The sequence below is a fragment of the Mustela erminea genome, chromosome 4, assembly GCF_009829155.1.
Source record: "Mustela erminea isolate mMusErm1 chromosome 4, mMusErm1.Pri, whole genome shotgun sequence".
Classification (NCBI taxonomy): Eukaryota; Metazoa; Chordata; class Mammalia; order Carnivora; family Mustelidae; genus Mustela; species Mustela erminea.
The window spans coordinates 99,106,720-99,128,625 of NC_045617.1; the positions used below are offsets into that span (position 1 = coordinate 99,106,720).

Consider the following 21,906-nt stretch of genomic DNA (forward strand, 5'->3'; position numbering starts at 1 on the left):
TAAGAAACATTAAAGGGAATTCTTTGACTGGAAAGAAAAGGCCCTAACCAGGCACCTGGGTGGCTCAGTGGGTTAAAGCCTCTGCCTTCAGCTCGGGTCATGATCCTGGGTCCTGGGATCCTGGATCCAAGGTCCTGGGATAGAGCCCCGCATTGGGCTCTCTGCTCCGTGGGGAGCCTGCTTTCCTTCCTCTCTCTCTGCCTGCTTCTCTGCCTACCTATGATCTCTGTCAAATAAATAAATAAAATCTTTAAAGAAAGAAAGAAAGAAAGAAAGAAAGAAAAGAAAAGGCCCTAACCAGAACAAAATTAAAAGGAAGACATTTCACTGGTAAAAACAAGCATATAGTAAAGGTAACAGATAAATCACTTGAAAAGCCAGTATGGAGGTTAAAACAAAACTAGCAAAATCAATTATTTCTACAACATTCACTCAAGGGATACACAAAATAGAAATGTAGAAAACGATATCATACACATAAAAAGTAAGGGGGGAATAAAAATTTAATACTTTGAGTGTGCTTGAACTTAAGAGATCATCAACTTAATATATAATTGCTATACACATGAGACATTAGATATGAATGAAAAGATAACCACAAATCAAATCATATAATGGATACACACACAAAAGAAAAAGGAATTCAAGCATAACACTAAAGAAAGCCAACAAACTATAAGAGAGCAAGAGAAGAAAAAAGTAACAGAAAATACCTACAAAAACAACCAACACAATGAACAAAATGGCAATAAGTACATACTTATTAATAATTTAAATGTCAAAGGACTAAATGCTCCAATCAAAATGACTGAATGGAAAAAAAAAAAAAAAGACCCACTACATGTTGCCTGTAAGAGATTATTAACTTCAGACCTAAAGATACATACAGACAAGAGAAAGCATGGAAAGAGATTTAGCATGCAAGTGGAAGTAGGTCGGGGGTAGGGGTCAATGTAGCAATACTTAGATCAGACAAAGTTATTCTGAAATGGTAACTTAACAAGAGACAAAGAAGGGCATTACTACATAATGATAAAGAGATCAGTTCAACAAGAAGATATAACAATTGTAAATATCTATGCACCCAGCATTGGAGAACCTAAGTACACGAAAGAAATGTTAACAGACATAAAGCGAGAAACTGACAGTAATACAAAAATAGTAGGGGATTTTTAACAACCTACTTACTTCCATGGATAGATCATCCAGACAGAAAATCAATAAAGAAACATGTTTTTGAAGGGCACATTAGACCAGAGGGCCTTAATATAGATATATACAGAATATTCCATCTAAACCAAATAGAATACCAATTCTTTTCAAGTGCACATGAAACATTCTCCAGAGTAGGTCACATGTTGGGCCACAAAACATGTCTTAATAAATTTAAGAAGATTAAAATCCTATGCATCTTTTCACACAATATAATGAATCACAAGGGAAAAAAAAAACAAGCACAAATATATGGAGGCTGAACAACATGCTACTAAACAACCAATGATCAATGAAGAAATCAAAGAGGAAATTTAAAAATAGCTGGTGAAAAATGAAAATGGAAACACAACAGTCCAAAATCTTTGGGACACAGTGAAAGCAGTTCTAAGAGGAAAATTTATACTGATACAAGCCTGCCTCAAGAAACAAGAAAAACCTTATCTAACCTCACACCTAAAGGAATAAGAAAAGGGAGAACAAACAAAACCCACGGTTAGTAGAAGGAAAGAAGTAATGAAGTCAGAGAAGAAACATTTGAAATAGAGACAAGCAAATAAACAAACACAAAACCAAAAGTAACAATCAATGAAACCAAAAGCTAGCTCTTTGAAAAGATAAACGAAATTGATAAACCTTTAGCCATATTCATCAAGAAGAAAAAAAAGTGAAGAGGACACAAATAAAATCAGAAATGAAAGAGGAGAGGTAAAAACTGACAGAAATACAAAGAATTAAGAGATGACACTGAGGGGCGCCTGGGTGGCTCAGTGGGTTAAAGCCTCTGCCTTCGGCTTGGGTCATGATCCCAGGGTCCTGGGATCGAGCCCCAGATTGGGCTCTCTGTTCACTGGGGAGCCTGCTTCCTCCTCTCTCTCTGCCTGCCTCTCTGCCTCCTTGTGATTTCTGTCTGTCAAATAAACAAATAAATCTTTTTTTTTTAAAGATTTTATTTATTTATTTGACAGAGATCACAATAGGCAGAGAGGCAGGCAGAGAGAGAGGAGGAAGCAGGCTCCCCGCTGAGCAGAGAACCCGATGTGGGACTCGATCCCAGGACTCTGGGATCATGACCCGAGCCGAAGGCAGAGGCTTTAACCCACTGAGCCACCCAGGTGCCCCAACAAATAAATCTTAAAAAAAAAAAAAAAAAAAGAGATGACACTGAAAAATTATATGCTAACAAATTGGACAACCTAGAAGAAATGGATGAATTCCTAGAAGCATATAATCTTCCAAAACGGAATCAGGAAGAAACAGAAACAGACTGGTTACTAGTAAAGAAACTGAATGAGATATCAAAAATTCCCCAACAACAACAACAACAAAATCCAGGACCAAATGGATCCACAAATGAATTCTACTAAACATTTAAAGGAGAGTTAACGTATATTCTCCTCAATTACACACACACACACACACAACACACACACACACTAGAAGGAAGGAAAGCTCCCAAATACATTCTGCGAAGCCAGCATTACTCTGATACCGAAACAAAAGAACACTAAAGAAAGAAGAAGAAGAAGAAGAAGAAGAAGAAGAAGAAGAAGAAGAAGAAAACTACAAACCAATATCCCTAATGAACATAGTGCAAAAATCCTCAGCAAAATATTAGCAAACCACAATCAGCAATATATTAAAAGGGTATCTTGCATCATGATCAAGTGGAATTTATTCTGGGCATGCAAAGATGGTTCAATAATCTCAAATCAATCAACATGCTACACCACAGCAACAAAACCAAGGATGAAAATCCTAGGACCATCTCAATAGATGCAGAAAAAGAATATAACAAAATTCACTTCTGTTCATCATAAAAACTCTCGACAAAGTAAGTTTAGAGGGAACACACCTCAACATAATAAAGCCCACATATAACAAACCCACAGCTAACATCATACTCAACAGTGAAAACTGACAGCTTTTCCTCTAAGACCAGAAACAAGACAAGGATGTTCACTCTCACTGCTTTCATCCACAGCAATCAGACAAGAAAAAGAAATGAGGCATCCAAACAGGCAAGAAGTAGAACTGTCACTATTTGCAGATGACACAATACTATACACAGAAAATCTAGGCTCCATCACAAAACTATTAGAATAAATGAATTCAGTCAACTTGCAGGACATAAAATTAATACCCGTGGCATCTGGGTGGCTCCGTGGGCTAAGCCTCCGCTTTTGGCTCAGGTCATGATCTCAGGGTCCTGGGATAGAGCCCCACATCGGGCTCTCCACTCATTGGGGAGCCTGCTTCCTGCCCCCCTGCCTGCCTCTCTGCCTACTACTTGTGATCTGTCAAATGAATAAATTTTTAAAAATTAAATTTAATACACAGAAACTGGTTCTGTTTTCATACACTAATAATGAAGTAGCAGAAGCAGAATTTATGAAAACAATCTCATTTACAATTGTACCCCAAAGAATAAAATATCTAGGAATATGGGGCACCTGGGTGGCTCAGTGGGTTAAGTCTCTGCCTTCGGCTCAGGTCATGATCCCAGGGTCCTGGAATCGAGCCCCACATCGGGCTCTCTGCTTCGCAGGGAGCCTGCTTCCCCCTCTCTCTCTGCCTGCCTCTCTGCCTACTTGTGAGCTCTGTCTGTCAAATAAATAAATTAAATCTTTAAAAAAAATATCTAGGAATAAATTTAACCAAGGAGGTAAAAGACCTGTATTCTGAAAACCATAAAGTCCTGGTGAAAGAAACTGAAGATAATACAAACAAATGGAAAGACAGCCCATGCTAATGGATTGGAAGAGTTAATATCATCAGAGTGTTCATAGCAGCCAACGCAATGTACAGATTCAATGCAATCCCAATCAAAATACCAATGGTATTTTTCACAGAACCAAAGCAAACAGTCCTAAAATTCATATGGAATCACCAAAGACCCCAAATAGCCAAAGCGATCTTGAGAAAGAAGAACAAAGCTGAAAGTTTCACAACTCCAGATTTCAAGATATACTACAAAGCTGTAGTGATCAAAACAATATTGAACCAGCACAATAGCAGATACACAGACCAGTGAAACAGAATACAGAGTCCAGGAGGGGAAAAACCTATATAGTCAATGAATCTATGAGAAAAGAGGCAAGAATTTACAATGAGGGAAAAGATAGTCTTTTCAATAAATGGTACTGGGAAAACTGGACAGCTACATGCAAAAAAAATGAAACTGGGCTACTTTCTCACAGCACACACAAAAATAAAGTCTAACACATTAAACACCTTAATGTGAGAGGCGCCTGGATGGCTCAGTCAGTTAAGCATCTGCCTTCCATTCAGGTCATGATCCTGGAGTCCTGTGATCGAGCCACATGTCGGGCTTTCTGCTCAGTGGGGAGCCTGCTTTTCCCTTTGCCTCTGCCTGCGATACTACCCTGCTTGTGTTCTCTCCCTCCTTTCTCTGTCAAATAAATAAAATCTTAAAAAAAAAAAAAAGACCTTTCTTCCTAGAAGAAAACAGGCAGTAATTTCTTTGACATCAGCCTTAGCAATATTATTCTAGATACATCTCCTTAAACAGGGGGACCAAAAGCAAAAATAAACTATTGAAATTACATCAAACTAAAAAGCTTATGGGGCACCTGCGTGGCTCAGTGGGTTAAAGCCTCTGCCTTCAGCTCAGGTCATAATTCCGGGGTCCTGGAATCGAGTCCCATCTTGGGCTCTCTGCTTCGCAGGGAGACTGTTTCCCTTCCTCTCTCTCTGCCTGTCTCTCTTGCCTACTTGTGATCTCTGTATGCAGAAAAAATAAATAAAATCTATAAATAAATAAATAAATAAATAAATAAAACTAAAAAGCTTTTGCACAACAAAGGAATCAATCAACAAAACCAAAGGGCAACCCACTGAGTGGTAGAAGAGCTATGCAAATGGTATATCCAATAAAAGGTTCATCTCCAAAATACATAAAGAACTTCTATAACTCAACACCAAAAAAGCAAATAATCCTATTAGACAATGGGCAGAGGACCTGAATAGACAGTTTTCCAAAGAAGACGTCCAGATGGCCAACAGACGTAAGAAAAGATGCTCAACGTCACTCATCATCAGAGAAATGCAAATCAAAACTACCATGGGATAGCAACTTACACCTGTCAGAATGGCTAGAATCAAAAAGATAAGAAACATCAAGTGTTGGTGAGGATATGGAGAAAAAAGGAACACTGTGCTCTGTTGGTGGGAATGTAAATTGGTACAGCCACTGTGGAAAACAGCATGGAGGTTTCTCAAAAAATTAACAATAGAAATACCATATGATCCAGTGATTTCACCCCTATTTACCCAAAGTAAACAAAAATGCTAATTAGAAAAGATACACACCTGTAGATTTATTGCAGTATTATTTTTGACAGTCAAGATATAGAAGCAACCCATGTCTGTCAGTGGATGAATGGATAAGGAAGAAATGGTATATACCTATGATGGAATATTACTCAGCTGCAAAATGGAATGGCTTTTGTCATTTGCCACAACACAGATAAACATGAGGATATTGTGCTAAGAGAAATAAGTCAGACAGAGAAAGAAAAATACCAAGTGATTTCATTCGTATTTAGAATCTAAAAAACAATACAAATGAACAACAAAAAACCCAAACCAACTAACCAACCAAGAGACTCTTAAATACAGAGAACAGGGGTGCTTGGGTGGCTCAGTCATTAAGCATCTGCCTTTGGCTCAGGTCATGATCCTGGGGTCCGGGGATTGAGCCCTGCATTGGGCTCCCTGCTCAGTGGGGAGCCTGCTTCTCCCTCTGCTGCTCCCCCTGCTTGTGTTTTCTTTCACTCTCTCTCCTGCTGTCAAAGTGAATAAATAAAATCTTTTTTAAAAAATACAGAGAACAAACTGATTATTACCAGTGGGGAGGTGGATGGAGGAATGGAAAAAATACACATGGGGGTTAAGAGGTATAAACTTCCAGTTATAAATAATTCATGGAGATGAAAAGTACAGCATTGGGAATATAGCATTATAATATAGTAACATTATAAGGGTATCACATGGTGACAGATGGTGACTACACTTACCATGGTGAGCATGGAGTATAGAACTGCTGAATCAGTGTTGCACTCCTGAAACGAATACATCAGTGTATATTAATTATACTTCAATAAAAAACTGGAATTCGGGCACCTGGGTGGCTCAGTTGGTTAAGTGACTGCCTTTGGCCCAGGTCATGATCCTTGAGCCCGGAATTGAGTCCCGTGTCGGGCTCCCAGCTCCACAGGGAGTCTACTTCTCCCTCCGACCTTCTCCCCCTCTCATGCTCTCTCTCACTCTCTCTCTCTTAAATAAAGAAAATCTTTAAAAAATAAATTAAAATAAAAATAAAAAACTGGAATTCTATTGCACATACTTTATAGGTTTGTTTTCTTTACATAATTGTACCATGTACATTATTTCAATATATATTCTCTTTTTTCTTAAGTAAGCTCCATGCCCAGCGTGGAGCCCAATGTGTGGTTGGACACATGACCCTGCGATGAAGACCTCAGCAGAGATCAAGAGTCAGCTACCCAGGTGCCCCTCAATATATATCTTACTGACTACATAGTCCAACTTTAATCTCTTTTTTAGACATTTCTGTTTTCTAACTTTCTAAATGTCTCTGGAATGAACATTGCTGTGGTTAAATCTTAACATACATTATCATTAATCATTTCCTTAGGATGTTTCCAAGAAGCAGAAATGCTAAATCAAAGGGCGAATGTTCTTAAACATCTTAACCATTTCTTGTTAAATAACACATGCAGTATAAAAAAATATGGAAAACAGGTGAGCAGAAAGAAAAAAACATGAATTACCTGTAGGCACCTCACCCAACAAAATCCACTATTTACCTTTTGGTGTTAATTGTTCTTGCCTCTGGTCTATATGTGAGATTTTTCCCACTCCTGCAGTGAAACACTTCCAGTTCTGTCTCCTTTAGCTGATGGTCTCATGCTCTGAATCACACAACCTAGCCAGTCATTTCCCTGGTGGTGGATGCTATTGGCAACAGCTCTAGGTAACTTGACCATGATGCCAAAAAATATACGAACTAGGGCTCCCCGGGGCTTCTGAGGCTACGTCTAACTAGGATCAGAAGCAGAAGCTGGGACAGCCTTAGTCTCACACTGGCCATTCATCAGTCAGGTGACCAGTTATGAGGGCCACCTATATCCAAAAAGGGATTTCCATCTCTAGTTATATATGGTGAATGACACCTTCACATTAGCTCCATTCTTCTCTGCGATCCTGCTAAAATGGCAGTAAATCCCCAAAGACAAGGAGAACAGGAGAGGCACCATCAATGGACAAGAGAGGGTAGAATTTGGGAAGTAGACAGCAGAGGGACAAGTGACATTGTGGTTTTGAGCCTGGGTTCTGGGTGGAAGTGCCAGATCCAGGACTTTGTGACCTTGAGCAAGTCACTTAAACTCTCCATGTCCCAAGATGAAATTGGAGGAAAGAACGGTACCTACCCACAGAGTGGAGAGGAAGAAATGACACATTCCTTGTTAATTGCTTAGAACAATGTTTGATGGAGTTGGTGCTTCATCAACAACAGCCACTGCACGTACTCTCATGAATGCTGCTGTTCTGTAGAGACTTGAGACCTCTGCTGGAAGTAGGGGAGGCTGAAGAGAGCAAATAACTCAACTGAACTCCCAACTGGAAGCAAGGCACCACACTGAAATGTTAAGACCTGGCAAGAAGGATTCCCAATTAGCCTCCAGAACTCCAACTGCCAGGCTGATACCTATCAGGCAGAAATGTGGAGACTTCCTCTCTGAGAAAATGGCCTCTCCAAATAAAGACCACTAGATGCTGACACTGAGGTACCTCAACAAACTAGGCTCATCTCTCACTACTCCGTCAACACCCATCCCCCACCGCTCCTCCCCTCCCCCCCAGACAAAGGTTCCAGTCAGCATTCAGTGTCTCATTCCTGAATATCAATGGGCAAGCCAGGAAGGCCCGACATGGGAGGGGAAAGTCTCTAACACAAAAGATAGAGAAGGATGAATACCCAGCTTTTGCCTCAGTGTAGATGGGACTGGAGGAGATGATCATATGAAAGTCAATTATCATATGGTTTCACTTATGTGAGGGACATAAGGAATAGCATGGAGAATATTCGGAGAAGGAAGGGAAAAATGAAGGGGGAGAAATCAGAGGGGAGACAAACCATGAGAGACTACGGATTCTGGAAACAGATGGAGGGGTTTAAGGGGGGGTGTAGGGGAATGGGTGAGCCCAGGGATGGGTATCAAGGAGGGCACATAATGCACAGAGCACCCGGTTATATGCAAACAGTGAATCATGGAACACTGCACCAAAAACTAATGATGTACTGTATGCTGACTAACATAACGTAATTTTAAAAAGTAAAAACAAAAAACAAAAAACAAACAGAAGCAAACTTAGAAAAAGAACAAGAAATGCAGAGAAACAGGAAAGGACAGGTAGTAGGAGAAAAATTTAAGAACAAACCAACATTACACATCTCCAGAGAGATGAAAGAAGAAATATCATCAGGGAAACAAGAACAAGAGACAACAAAAAGAAACCAACCATTGGAAGATAACTCTTTGGAATATTACAAATATGAGAGCTAAATTTTTTTTTTAATTCAGAGGAAACATAGGACATCAAAGCTAGAATTTATCTTAGAAATCATTTACTGATCAACCATCCCAGGGCAGAGGTGAGGAAATGGGGACCTGGTATGGTGAACTGGTTTGCCAAAGGTGATAAAACTAGAGCCCCACAAATTACAGGAGGGAATTCATACCAAGGGCTTGGCAGTAGGAAGCACTCCATAAATTTGAGTCTTAATAACGTTCATTAAGAGTTTATTATTTCTAAATGACACCTTGACAGAGTTGTTTAAGAGCTTAAATGTGTTATGTATGGAGAATAAGCTTTGGTTTATAGGGAATATAAACCAATTGTGTGTGTTCACAATTCATAAGCATTATTGTCCCCACTTTAAAAGTTAAAATAACTCTGGTAAGAGAGCTTACTTACACGTGTGTAAGCTTACCCTAGTTACTGAGGAGTGGGGCAAGGCTGACTCCGTGGCAGAGCCAAGGGTCCACTTCTAAAGAGGTCACGTCAGAACTCCAATATTCTAGAATTCCTACTGGAGCTGAACCAACGACTTAGACCAGCATCACCTAGTTCAAATTTAAACTACATAAATTAAATATTTTAAGTTTTCTGGAGCAACACTAACCAAAAAAAAAGTAAGAGGAGATGAAATTAATTTCAATAATAGACTTTAATTCAATGGATCCAAGACAGTTATCGTTTGAACATGTAATATAAAAATATTAATGTGATTTTTTTTACACTCAATTTCTGAAATCTGCAATATAATTTACATTTACAGCACATCTCAGTTCAGATGATCTGTACCTCAGATGCTGAAGAGCCCCATGAGGCAGGTGGTTACAGTGATGGACAGGCACGTCCCCAACCAGTGAGAGCAAGAGAATGATGTGAGCTAAGCTCAACCCTCACAGCTGCTTAACTAGTGTAACTGGCTGCAGGGATCACTGAGCCAATCATGGAGCTAATGGGATTCCCTCTTAAGAAACTCAGCCCCTCTGTAATACACTCCCCCACTCCACCAGAATGTAGCCCTTGTCTGTGTTTCCTAAATACCCCATATCACCGCTCTCCTAGCAGTTACTGATGTGGGTTCGTGGAGAAAGAATTCCTGAGACATCTTACGATACAAGAAGGTGCCTTTATTATAGCACAGGCATAGGACCCCCGCGGGGCAATGAGTTGCACTTAGGATTGTGAGGAGCAACTGATTACATGCCACCCACCCCCAAACTTAGAAGTATATAGATAACCTAAGTCTCTAAAGGGATTTCTACATGTGAAAGAATATTTATAGGATCCTGGAGATCTGGCTATTATTGTCAAGACCAGGTTGCTTTTAGTCTCTAGCAAAACATTAACATGAACGCAGCCACAAGTTCCTTGGGGAATGTCATGCTCTGCAGGTCTTGTGTATTTATCAGTGGGCTGAAAACTATGAGGTAATTTAATTTTAGCTGCATTTCTCTTGCCTTTGTTCTCCTCATCACCCCGTCCCCCCACTCCCCAAACAATTTTGACCCTTCAATCTTTAAGGTCGCTGAGGCTGGAAAGTTTTTATCTTCTGTAACTTCTTCCTGCTGAAGAGGGGCACAGCGACGTCCCTACCTACAAGTCAACATCGATCAGTTGGGTAATTTATACAGAGGAGTTACCAAAGGCAGAGGCAGCTGAATCCAAGGTAGACAAACCCATGCAAATCTCAAGTAGAAAGGATCATCGGTCAGCTTGAAGTAACGGCAACTGGAAGAGTCTCCCCAGGGAGACCAGGCGGGGAGACACTGGAAAAAAACAACAAAGGAAGATGGATATTGTTACGAGAAAAAGAAGCCCAATAAAAAAGACCTTTGATAGTTGATCAAGATCCTCCTCCAGTCCAGGAGTTTAGCCAATCATTAAAAGAGAGGGAAGGATCCTGTAAAGTGCCAATTTGAGTATTCATATCTTTTAGCAATCTTGTTACCTTTCTGTGATAAACTGGAATATATACACAATATTCCATTTTAATAACAGGGTTGGTATCGCTTTGTGCAGCTGTTAAATACTGAAGGCCATTTGATTTTGTAGAAGTGCTTTGAGCCTCTGTGTAACTTCAGCATTAGGTAAGGAAATACTGATTTGTGAATCATTTAGTGCTTTTATAGGGCTTTCGGTAAGGGATTCCATATGCCATCCTCCAGTTCCATCGAGGGAACAAAGATGGATGTTAAATGATCATACCAGTGAAATAGTGATTGTCTATCATTGTTTTAAATTTGGAAGATTAGCCAGAGTAGTGATGGTTTTGATAATGTATCCACGAATCCAAGCAAAACCCAAGGTACAATGACACGTCCATCCCAGAGGAAATCAGGGCCTTAGGTTAGAGCCATGTAACCATCAGGGGCCATTTGGAGCCAGCCATCTAGTTCTGGGTTGCCTTGCCCAGCCAGTAGCAAACTAACCAGTAACCTGGAGTACAATGGCTTGAGAGCATCTTCTAGCGATAGCCATCTCATATGCTGTCCAGGTATCACATGTATGATTTCTTTGTAGTCAGCATAAAACTGCCTTTTGATTGCGTTGTCCAGAAGTTGGTGTGAACCATAAATAATCATCTCAGATTTGGCATATACCATCATAGGTATATTGGGAAGCAGGGTTTTGTAATCTAAGCACTCATTGACAGACATTAATTTGTAGGCTTGTGAATTCAGTTAAAGCCTTAATAGTTTGAGGGGCACTTGAGTAGCTCAGCGGGTTAAGACTCTGCCTTTGGCTTAGGTCATGATCTCAGGGTCCTGGGATTGAGCCCTGCATCAGGGCTCTCTGCTCAGCAGGGAGCCCGCTTCCCCCTTTCCTTCTGCCTGCCTCTCTGCCTACTTGTGATCTCTCTGTCAAATAAATAAATAAAATCTTAATTAAAAAAAAACCTTAATAGTTTGAGGATATCAAAAAGTCTGGCTCTGATCTGGAAAGTTCCAAGTCATACTGATCATGGGCCAAGAAGAAACACTTTTTTTAAGTGATAGAATTATCACAATGTATGCTGGTGTTAGGATTATGTATCATATCTAAAATATAAGTGTATAAGGAGTGCCAGTCAGCACCCTGTAAAGGAGAAACATACCAGAGTAACTTGAATGTACTTGCCATGGGAACAATTCCACACAGCCAACAAACTGTTTGATTTTGAAGTTCAGCATAATGTTGTGCCCATTGTAGAAAGGCACTGTCTCTTAATGTTGGTGAACAAAGAACAAAAAGAAAATATACAACCTTCATAGTCGTTTGAAGAGGAGTTTCAAATCTTCTAAAGGTTCACAGGAGTAAGAAGGCATGGTAGTTTGTTCACTGGTTTCCTATGAAGGAAGTACAGCTTTTATTTTAGATTCAGGAGTCCAAGGAGAGTGTCCCCCTAATTTTCCTGCAGTAGAAGTACATAATATGACCCGACATCAACTCTTCTATTTTAGATTTAAGTCCCCCACTGCACTTGACTTTCAATCCTGGAAAGAAGCCATGTCTCCAGGGCTGGCATGGGCTGGGCTTTCAGTTATAGTTCAGTCAGGTTTTGGGAGCATGTCATCAGTATATCTGTTAATTAAACCAGCCTCAAATGAATCATTACATAAAGTGTTATGATCTTTATCTTATCACAGGTCCACTGTCAGAAATGGTTTTCCATATAATATCTCATAACCTATAGGTTCTTCAGCAGTTCTCATTCTGAGAAATCTTAGTGATAAGAGAGTAACCCAGTCGTCCCGGGTCTCTAGACTTAGTAAGGTGCTGTTTTAAAGTAGGATTAGCTTTCTCTATCTTTCCAGAGGATTGTGGATATAGAAAATATTTAATTATTTTAATATTTAATAGCTCCCTGTGCTCTTTGTTATTTGTGCAGTAAAAGGTCTGTTGCCACTTTGAAGGGTCCGTAGAAAGCCAGATCTAGGAATAATGTCTCACAACGACACTCTGGTTACTTCCATGGCTCTTTCAGTTTTATACTGAAAGGCCTTGACCCAGCCAGTGAAAGTATCAACAAACACTAGTAGGAACTTAGAGCCTTTGCAAGGAGGCAGCTGTGTGAAATCAAGTTGCCAGTCCTCTCCTGGATACGTTCCATGTCTTTGGACTGGTGTCAAAAGTGGGGGGAGGCGGATGGACAGCTCTTTCCAGATTTACTTGTACACAAACAATACAGGATCGACAGATCTATTTTATAGTTGTTAAATTTATGCCACCAAATATATTTTTTATTAAACATTCTAAAGCATTTTTTTTTTTGCCCAAATGAGTAAGCCTGGTGTAAACCTGTATTTTACCTTCCATCGGTTATTTTTGGGTATGGAGATGTTCCCATCATTAACAAGGCAGTCCTGTGCATTTTTTAAAAATATACTTGTTTCTGGGCCACGTGAATCTCTTGGTCTAAACAGTCTGAAGATATGGGGGCACCTGGGGGGGCTCAGTCAGTTAAGTGCTCTTTATTTCACTTCAGGTTATGATCTCAGGCTCGTGAGATCAAGCTCCAACCTTAAGATTCTCTCTCATCCTCGCCCTCTGCCCTTCCCCCTGTCTGCCCACCCCCACTTAAGTAAATAACTGGAGTTAAAACCGATGTAAGACTTAATATTTGTTAATTTCGTGCTACCTGTTTGGCTGCGTGGTCAGCCAAACTGTTTCCTTTAGATTCCAAGGTCCTATCCTTTTGATGTCCTTTGAGATGAATTACAGTCGCCTCTGTAGGTAGATTTATGGCCTCAAGAAGGGTAATTATTTCAGGCCCTTATCTGGGGAGCTGACTTGATAGTAATCCCCTTTCTTTCCAAATTGCTCCATGGACATGTAGCACCAGGAAAAATCATTGGAATCAGTATAAATATTAACGTTTAGGCTTTTTGCCAATTGATGAGCAGGGGTAAGTGCTATTAATTTAGCCTTTTGGGCAGATGTATTTACCGGAAGGGCTTTGGCCTCAGTGGTCTTAAGCTAACTACAGCATAAGTGTCTTCTCCCTTATCCATGAAGCTACTGCCATTGGTAAATCTACTATCCACAGCATTTTTAATAGGGGGAATCTTTTAAGCCTGGTCAGCTAGAATAATCAAAATCAATAATTTCTGAGCAGTCATGTCCTAACATAGAAGTCAGATGGTCAGGTCCAGGCATCAGGGTAGCTGGGTTTAAAGTCTGACAGGTTTTAAGTATTATTTCAGACATATCTATAAACTTAGCCTGGCATTTAGTACATCCGCCTCTTGTCATCCATTGGTCACTTTTGGTCTCTAGGACACTGTGGACCTGATGTGGAGTCACCACTGTCAAGGACTGTCCCACAGTAAGTTCTGAAGCTGCTTCTACCAGGAGAGCTGCTGCAGCCACCACTCAAGAACAAGCCAGCCACCCTGACGCTATAGTTATCAAGGGCCTTTGAAAAACAGCTCAGCGCTCTTGTTTTGTTCCCTAATTTCTGGGAAAGAAGCCCCAAAGCTTGTCCTTGTTTTCCTGCTATATACAAAGTAAAAGGTTTTTCTAAATTTGGTAAAGCCAAAGCTGGGGCCCATGAAAGGTTAGCTTTTAATGTTTGAAAGGCTGTCTGCTGGGCTTTAGTCCAGAGTAAATGTTCCTTATCAGGGCCTTTAACTGAATTGTGCAATGATTCGAAGAACCCAAATCCAGCCATCCATAGGTGGCAAAATCCTGCCACAGCTGGGAAAATATGGAGTTGTTCCTTTGTAGCAGAGGATCTGAGATAACACAGTGTTTTTCCTATCAGCGGACAGGGTATAGTGAGCCTGGGTTAATTTGTATCACAGATGAGTACACCTTTTGTTTAGATATCTGTACTTTTTAAGAGAAACATGCTATCCCATTCGCCAAGGAATAAAAAGTTATAGGGGCGCCTGGGTGACTCAGTGGGTTAAAGCCTCTGCTTTCAGCTCAGGTCATGATCCCAGTGTCCTGGGGTCATGCCCCACATTGGGCTCTCTGCTCAGCGGGGAGCCTGCTTTCCCCATCCCCGCTACCCCCACCCCCACCCCGTCTCTGCCTGCCTCTCTGCCTGCTTGTGATCTCTGTCAGGTAAATAAATACATAAAATCCTAAAAAAAAAAAAGTTACAGAATTACTCTCAGATATTTCTTTTGTGGGACTACAGAGTAAAATATCCACATATTGAATTATTGTCCCTCAAGGGGACGATAGATCGAAGATCTATCACCAGAGTCTTTACTAAGTGCAGCCCCAAATAGGTGAGGACAGTCTCTCAATCCTCATGGCAAGACTGTCCAAGCTAACTGAGCAGCCTCTGGGCCTGAACGCGAGGCCTATTCAACAGCAAGTAGTGGCTGTGTTTCTTCACTTAGAAGGCTGCAAAAGAAGGTGTCTTTTAAGTCAAGTGCTGTAAGCCAGTTAGCATCCCCAGGGACCTGGGTGAGAATAGTATAGGGATTTGGCACTATGGGATAAATAGGTACAATGGCTTCATTTATTGCCCTTGAATCTTATGCCATTCAATAGTCTCCATTTGCCTTTTAACTGGTAAACTTGGAGTATTATAAGGAGATTGACAAGGCCTTAACATACCATGTTTGAGAAACTTACCAATAAATGATTATAACCCAGCTTTTGCCTCAGGTTTTAAGGGATATATCTATTTTTTTTTATGATGTATAATGGTTGGATACTTTAAGGTCATTTTAACTAGTTGGTCTTTAAGAGCCTGTCCTGGGACACTGCAATCCCAGACCCGTGGATTTACTTCCTTCCAAATATTAGAAGGGATAACAGGGCAAGGTTTTAATTCTCCAAGTGTTAAAGAGAAAAGCTATTCTCCTCTTTAGTAAGAGCAAACCTGCTTCCTAGTTTATGTGTTAAGTCTCTTCCAAGTGATGGAGTGGGACAAGATGGAAGGACTAGAAAAACACGAGTCTCCAGCTGACTTCTATATTTACAAGTTAAAGGAACTGTCTGACATTTCATTTTAGTTTCTCCTTCTATGCCAACAATGTTGTGGTTAGAAAGACAAGTAGGGCTGGGGTGGTTGGGGTTAGGCATCCTACTCGTGGTTTCCACTCAGGTCATGATCTTGGGGTCACGAGATCAAACCCTGAGTTGGGTTACATGCCGAATGTAGAGCCTACCTGGGATTCTCTCTCTCCCTCTATACCTCCCCTCTCCACTCACTCTCTCTAAAATAAATAAATAAATAAACAAATAAATAAATAAATAAAACAAAGAAAGAGAGAGAAAGAAAGATAACTAGGACCTGAGTGCTGAGTAAAAAACAGAGTAAATGGCTCCTGTACCAATAAGGGTATTGACAAACTTACCTTCCACATCCAGGGTAACCTGGGGGGCTCAGTCATCTGGATGTAAAGGCAGCCGGACCAGCGTTAGGGCCCCATCATGCCAGATCCTCAGGTTCCTGCTCTCAGGCGAAGAAGTGAGTTCCTGTCTTCCTCTCTCTCTGGAGATGAGGACAGTCTCTCTTCCAATGTCCTTCTTCCTTACAGATAGGACATGGCCCCGGTGGAGAGCGTTTTTTGGACATTCCTTGCTCCAATGTCCATTCTGGCCACACCCATAGCATGGGTCTTACCTGGTCCTTGGTCTGATGCCGGCTTTTTCTTTGGCCCCTGGTTAGTCCCTGTTGTGGGGGATCCGCGAAGAGCGGCAGCCAATATTTGAACCTGTATTTTACCCTGCAGCTTAGCTCTCTGGTCCTTTCCCTGTCTTACAACTTTCTATTATTAAAAACTCCAGTAATGAACTTTAGTACATGCTGGGTGGGGGTTTGAGGACCTAAAGTCACTCTAGTTAATTTTCAGTGGATGTCAGGCTCCAACTGACTTTTATAAAATGCATGCATAATCTAACAGTTCCCTCAGGTGAGATGGAGTCCAGATTTGTATATGTAAGGATGGCTTCTAGCAGAAGACCTTGAAATAGAGCTAGATTTTTATCAGCGCCTTGAATAATTCCATGAATTTTAACAAAGCTTACAGGTTTATCAAATACTTTTTTTCATTCCTCTATTAAGTTATCATTTGGACTCATCTTTCCCCTCCTTGATAATGCCAATGTGGTTGGGTATTTGGGATAGCAACACCTCCCACCAGATAACCATCTCTATCTCTGGCTGCTAGTTCATCAACAACTTCTTGAGCCCCTGCCCAGATAGGGTTCTTTTCCTCAGGGGTACAACAATGAATTCAAACCTAACAGATAATTGCTGAAAATCCTCAATAAATTGAGAAGAGTTCTCAGAATATCATCCTAATTGTTTTATCTGAGCCAAGTCTGCCATGGATAATGGGACATGGACTCTAATCACATCCACTGTCTCCATTAGCAACCTCCCTAACAGAATATAGTCCAGGTTTAGAAGGAGCTCCCAGAAGACAGGGAATTCCACTCCTGGTATGCCCAGCTGGAGCAGAAGGGTCTTGGGGCTTTTAAGGAGGAGGGATAGTAACAGATTCAATGTCTTCTTTGAACTGGCTGGTGATTCCTCCCAGAGCCCAAGTTCTTTGGGAGGAGGGGGCCTATTCAGACAATCATCGTCCAATATGTTGAGGGGCTTCATTAGCTTGTTTAAATGGCGGAACAAATTTTGCAAGGAGCCCTGAGGTCAGAATCTTAATTTAAGGCCATGAAGGCCTGGACATAGGGCACTTCAATCCTCTTGCCTTGTTTTCTGCAGAAGAGATCTAACTGGTATGTAGTACTGAAGTCTGTTGTCCCATTACTGGGCTATTTTTCCCCCTCAACTCCTAAGGAGTACTGAGGCCATGCATTATTGCAGAAGATGATGAGTCCTTTCTTCTTTTAAATCTTGCAATCCATATCAGTTCCAATGGGTTAAGAGATATCCCAAGGGAGGAAGACACCCCCAAGAGGAAAATTCCATTCCCATAAAAGGAGAAAAGTCCATTATCATAATCCCTCCTGGACTGCTTGATGGCATCCCATTTAGGATTATGTAAAGGGTTCCTAGTGTTCAGAGAGACCAGAGGCATCCCTCAAAAAGCTGTTAAAATACTGACTTATTTACTGGAGGGATGTCAACATCCCTTTGCTTCCCTATTGTTTTTCCCAGGACACAATAGATGCCAGTAGGTGAACCAACAGAGCCTGCCATCTTAACCCTTGGAGATGCTAACAATTTGCAGGAGGAAATACCTAATGTTACAATTTAAATTGTCAGTAGAGGACACGGAGGTAGAATAGTAAAGATGGAAATCCATCATGGTCTAAGTGACATTCCAACACATGTGGTCTTGATAGCTGACTTCCCCAGGAAATGGTCCCTGGCTGGGTTTTAATTCAGTCAGGGTACCTGTTTTAGCCAGCTCTAGGCAGAGGTCTCCTGGGCAGAAGTTGCTAAACCAGAAATGTGGAGGGGACCACATTAGACTAATGAGTAGGAAACCTCCCATGGGAGCCTGAGCATTAGTAACTCATCAAGTTTGCACTGAGGCTTGAAGTCCAGATGAAGGATGACGCAGAATCCCTGTATACAGGGGACACCAAAAATGATGTGGGGCCATCAATCACAACGCTCAAGAAAGAATTCTCAAGACATTTTTCAGTGCAAAAAGATGATTATAGCACAGACACAGGACCCGTGGACAGATAGGTGCAGTTGTGATTGTGAAGAGTGGCTGATTATATACTTTAAGTTTGGGGGCATGGTGCATAGAGATGCCGTAAGTCTCTAAAGGGATTTCCACATGTTAAAGAAGAGTGACAGGATCTGGAGATCTAACTATTATTGTCAAGATAAGTTGCTGTTATTCTCCAGCAAAATATTAACATTGAAGCCCCTGGGTGGCTCAGTGGGTTAAGTGTCTGCGTAGAACTCAGGTCATGATCCCAGGGTCCCGCGATCGAGCCCTACATCCCACTCCCCGCTCAACAGGGAGCCTGCTTCTCTCTCTGCCCCTCCCCCAACTTGTGCACACTCTCACGTGCTCGCTTGCTCTCAAATAAAATCTTTAAAAAAAATTAACATGAAGGCAGTCATGAGTCCTTGAGGAATGTCATGCTCTGTAACCTTCAGGTATTTATCAGTGGGCTGAAAACTATAAGGAAATTTAATTTTAGCTGCATTTTTCTTGCCTTTGTTCTCCTCATCTGTTATTACAGACAATTAAATAAAATTTTTTTTTAAAGATTTTATTTATTTATCAGAGAGAGAGAGGGGGAGAGAGCGAGCACAGGCAGACAGAATGGCAGGCAGAGGCAGAGGGAGAAGCAGGCTCCCTGCTGAGCAAGGAGTCCGATGTGGGACTCGATCCCAGGACGCTGGGATCATGAGCTGAGCCGAAGGCAGCTGCTTAACCAACTGAGCCACCCAGGCATCCCCAATTTTAAAATTTTTACACATCGATTTCCCTCTATTAAAGTCTGGGTTCCTTGAGGTACCTGTGCTGTGTACATCAAATGATCCCAAAGTTCCGATCCAAGATGGTAATGCAGGAACATCCTGAACCCACCCCCTCCAGGGACGCACCAAATCTATACCTTTTCATAAAGCAATTCCTCCTGAAGAGGAAGTGATGGCTGACTGAACAACTTCTGCACAAAGAAAAGACCACACTGAGAACAGTATGGGAGATGGAAACACGCTTTTTTGAAGGAACAACTATCTCCCACACTGCAAAGGTCAGCGAGGAGGGAGGTGCTGAGAGATGGTAAATGGATCTGCTTCCTTTATGGCACACACACACACACACACACTTACACACAAAGCTGTGGGGTTGTTTTTAAGATTTTTTTTTTTTTTTTTATATTGACACAGAAAGAGCGAGCACAAGCAGGGGGAGCAGCAGGCAGAGTGAGAGGGAAAAGCAGGCTCCCCACTGAGCAGGAAGCCCCATGTGGGACTCAATCCCAGAACCCCAGGATCATGACCTGAGCCGAAGGCAGATGCTTAACCCACTGAGCCACCCAGGTGCCCTCACCCCCCAAAAAGCTGTGTTTTAAAAGGAGAACTAGAATATAAAGGAACCAGCCCTGGAACTCTCTCCGGGTCTGAGAGGGGCATGAGTGCCGTGGTTTATGCTCCCCCCTCACCCTGATGGTGCACATGGGAACAGAGTCCAAGCAGCAAAACTGGCTGGCTGCCTCAGCGAGCCCTGGGCCTTCGCCCACACCAGCCCTGAATGCCCTGGGGCACAGAAAAAAAACTCCAAAAAACAGTGTTTAAAAGAGCAACTAGAAGGTTCCTGGGTGGCTCAGTGGGTTAAACCTCTGCTTTCAGCTCAGGTCACAATCTCAGGGTCCTGGGATCGAGTCCAGCATCGGGCTCTCTGCTCAGCAGGGAGCCTGCTTCCCTTCCTCTCTCTCTGTCTGCCTCTCTGCCTACTTGTGATCTCTGTCAAATAAATAAATAAATAAATAAATAAATAAATAAATAAATAGGCGAGCAACTAGAGGCACCTGGGTGGTTCAGTTCATGAAGCCCTGTCCCTCTGCCCCTCCCCCTGCTCGTGCTCCCTATCTCTCTCTCAAATAAAGGAATAAAATCTTTAAAAAATGAAAATGAAATAAAATAGAAGAGCAACTAAAACATAAAAGAGCCAGTCATAAACTCCACCAAATGGTGGGGGAACTGCTGGAACTCTCTCCAGACCAGAAGGGCTGGTGAGCACCATGATTTACATTCCCTCTCCACAATGGACAGCAACAAGGCCTGGGTGCCACCGCTGGCTTACCGCCTCAGTGAGCCCTTGGGTCCTAGATGACCCCAGCCCCAGCTGCCCCACCAAGGCAGCCCCAGAACTCCCTGGTCCAGGCTCATTGCAGCTCTGGCTATCACACCAAGGTGCAACGCACCCCAGAACACTCCAGGCCCATACCACTTTGGCTCCAGACAGCTTGCCAAGGCACCTATGGCACAAAGCAATCCAGGACTTTCTGGCTTATGCCTGCCTTGGCTCTAGCTGCCCAACAAAACCTCCCCCTATGCAGAGCACCCCAGGAAGGCCTGGCCAGTGCCTCCCTCAGTTCTAGCTGCCCCACCAAGGCTCTCCCTGTATAGATAACTCGAGGACCCCTGGACTACTCCCTACCAGGGTGTCTGTCCTCAGGACTGGAGGACCTCAGGACAACCTGGCCTTGACTCTAATCACCCCACCATGGCACCCCACACACTGGAATACCTGGAATTCCTCAGCTTGCACCCACTTAACTATAGCTGTCCTGCTAGAAGATAAAGAAGGACACAATAATAGAGGAGAAGACATTGGGAGCACCAAATACATAAAACAGTAAATAACATAAAGGAATGAGTCAACAATAATAAAACAGAAGACTAACACTCCACTTACCTCAATGAGCAGATCATCTGAAGAGAAAATCGACAAAGAAACAATGGCTTTGAATGACACCCTAGACTAGACAGATTTAACAGCTATAGTCAGAACATTCCATCCTAAAGCAGAATGCACATTCTTTACAAGTGCACATGGAACATTCTCCAGAACAGATTACATATTAGCCCAGAAAACAAGCCTCAACAAATTCCAGAAGATCAAAGTCATCCCGTGCATCTTTTCTAACCACAAGGCTATGAAACTAGAAGTCAAGCACAACAAAAAATCTGCAAAGACCAGAAAGAGATGAAGGTTAAATAACATGCTACTTACTAAACAATGAATGAGTCAATCAGGGAATAAAAGAAGTAAAGTTCATGGAGATAAGTATGAAAATACAATGGTCCAAAACCTTTGCAATGCAGCAAAAATTGTTCTAAGAGCAAAGTTATAACAATATAAGCCAGTTACCCTCAAGAAGCAAGAAAAATCTCAAATAAACAACCTAACTTTTATCTAAAGGAGCTAGACAAAGAAGAACAAACGAAACACAAAACCAACAGAAGGAAGGAAATAATAAAGATTAGAGCAGAAATAAATGATAAAGAAATGAAAAAACTCAACAGGACAGATGAAACCCAGAGCCAGTTCTTTGGAAAAATATCAGTAAGACTGATAAACCTCTAACCAAATTCATCAAGAAAAAAAAAAGAGAAAGGACTCAAATAAATAAAATCACAAATGAGAGAAGAGAAATAACAAAACCAACACACAGAAAAACAAG

At 41.6% G+C, this 21,906-nt stretch overlaps 1 long non-coding RNA gene across 1 annotated transcript; it reads right to left on the reverse strand.

Annotated features, from left to right (window-relative positions):
• Positions 1-9,506: 9,506 nt before the first annotated feature.
• On the reverse strand, positions 9,507-21,232 carry LOC116588761. The gene is made up of 3 exons (XR_004285065.1): positions 21,138-21,232; positions 12,079-12,161; positions 9,507-10,601 (listed from the first exon to the last, which is right to left on the reverse strand). It is a non-coding gene; the product is annotated as an uncharacterized LOC116588761 (long non-coding RNA).
• Between the last annotated feature and the right edge of the window lie 674 nt (positions 21,233-21,906).